Genomic DNA, 1,835 nt, shown 5'->3' with positions numbered 1-1,835 from the left:
GCGAGAGACGCACCGCCCTCTGCCTGGCATTCTTTCTCTGCTGTATCGCCGCCTTATAAAGCCTTCGTCTCGTCCTGCCTCGCCTTTCATGGGCAAGCGTGCAAAATACCTGAATAGAGAAGTTACAGAGGTGTTTACAAGAGGTCACCACACACTCCGCTTGTGACCTGCAGCCACGAGGGGCCATGAGGGGAGGCCGGCAGGGGTGAGGAAGGCAGTGAGCAGGTGTGAGATCGACCCTCTCCTCCGCCACAGAATAAACAGTGATTAGAAGCAGCATTTGGGATGTTAGATGTGCCTCACTCGGTCCACCTGACATCCTTATAAGGTAAAGGTGTGTTGAAGGGGCGAGCCAGCCTCCCACCTGCTCCCTCACAGCGTCCGCGAGGAGAATGAGGAGAAGCAGTGGAGGATATCGAACTCACAGCCTCCTAATAGATGCGTCGATGATGAAGGAGTGGAGGAGAACCAGCACGTCTGAATGCAATGAAAACGAATTAAAAGTGCGCTCGCACACACACACACACACACACACACACACACACACACACACACACACACACACACACACACACACACAAGAGTATTACAACAAAAAACAAATCATGCATATCTCCCAGTCCAAACTAGGTGGTCCATCACGAAATGTAGGTGGTGAATTTAATCAAGCGTGAGAGAGAGAGAGAGAGAGAGAGAGAGAGAGAGAGAGAGAGAGAGAGAGAGAGAGAGACCCGGCAGTGAAAGGCAAGAGAGCGAATAACCAGAGCAGAGCAAGGGGAAGCCCCAGCAGTAGGGTCAGCAGGCGGCCCTATCGGGTGGGCGGCGATGAAGCCCAGAGGTTACCTAGTTTCATTCTAATTTACATACATAATATATTTGTGGAAGGTCTGCAGGACTCCCTTGGCTCCATTACGTAACATTATGCAGGGGTTAACAGAGAGAAAGAGAAAGAGAGAGGGGGAGAAGGAGGGAGAATTTTTTTGCTTAGTGTCTTTGTCTCGCATACACAACACAGTGTTATGTAAGTATTGAAGGAATATTTGTGTGTGTTCATGGTGCTTGGTGTACAGGAATACAGAGGGATCCCCGCGAGCCTCCTCCCCGCATACCTGTTATCCCGTCGCTTCCGGGAACCTCAGGTGAGTCCTGTCCCAGCTCAGCTCAGCCAAGGTCACGAGCATCCTACTGCCGCTTCCGGGGCCGACGCCATCACCGCCGCCGCTGCCATAGTCCCGTCAGAATGGAGACAAACCTTTCGTCAATACACACTAACTTTACACTCACGTCTGACACCTTCACGCCGAGGGTTTTAAGAGGCGGCGTGAACCATGAGGGCTGCCAGACACACGCTTCCTTAGTGCGATGACCTTGATACTCGAGGTTCTTCATCACGTGCCCATTTGACGCTAGACTAAAGACTCTTGTGAATGCTTTATGGCAGCTTATCACTGCGACGCGCCGGCCTCAGGGTTGGCGGCCGAGGAGGAGCCGTCCGTCCCTTACTCGTATAGTCGTTGTGATCCTTTCTTCATGCTGTATGTTTTATCATCACTTATACCACTTGTTTATGTTAGATTTGCAGTATCGCAAATATATGTGCTTGGCAGAGCTATTGAATATATACATAGATATTCTCCACCACACGCACACACGAACGCATATGTACGCGCACACACACACACACACACACACACACACACACACACACACACACACACACTTAAAGCTGTCATGTAAATATCGTGTATGTCTTTCAAGCACTCAGGCAGACAGGCGCGTGCGCACACACACACACACACACACACACACACACACACACACACACACACACACAC

The 1,835-nt window shown here is 50.8% G+C and overlaps 1 long non-coding RNA gene across 1 annotated transcript in view; it reads right to left on the bottom strand.

Annotated features, from left to right (window-relative positions):
- LOC123516215 overlaps positions 1-1,603 on the bottom strand; it is a 1,756-nt gene extending 153 nt beyond the window's left edge. The window contains exons 1-2 of the long non-coding RNA XR_006678126.1: positions 1,110-1,603; positions 1-477 (exon numbers count right to left, since the gene is read on the bottom strand). The exon at positions 1-477 is cut by the window's left edge and continues 153 nt beyond it. This is a non-coding gene — a long non-coding RNA (uncharacterized LOC123516215). The remainder of the gene's footprint in view (positions 478-1,109) is intronic.
- Positions 1,604-1,835: the final 232 nt, after the last annotated feature.

Source organism: Portunus trituberculatus, chromosome 40 (genome assembly GCF_017591435.1).
Source record: "Portunus trituberculatus isolate SZX2019 chromosome 40, ASM1759143v1, whole genome shotgun sequence".
Classification (NCBI taxonomy): Eukaryota; Metazoa; Arthropoda; class Malacostraca; order Decapoda; family Portunidae; genus Portunus; species Portunus trituberculatus.
This window is presented reverse-complemented; position numbering and strand designations above follow the sequence as displayed.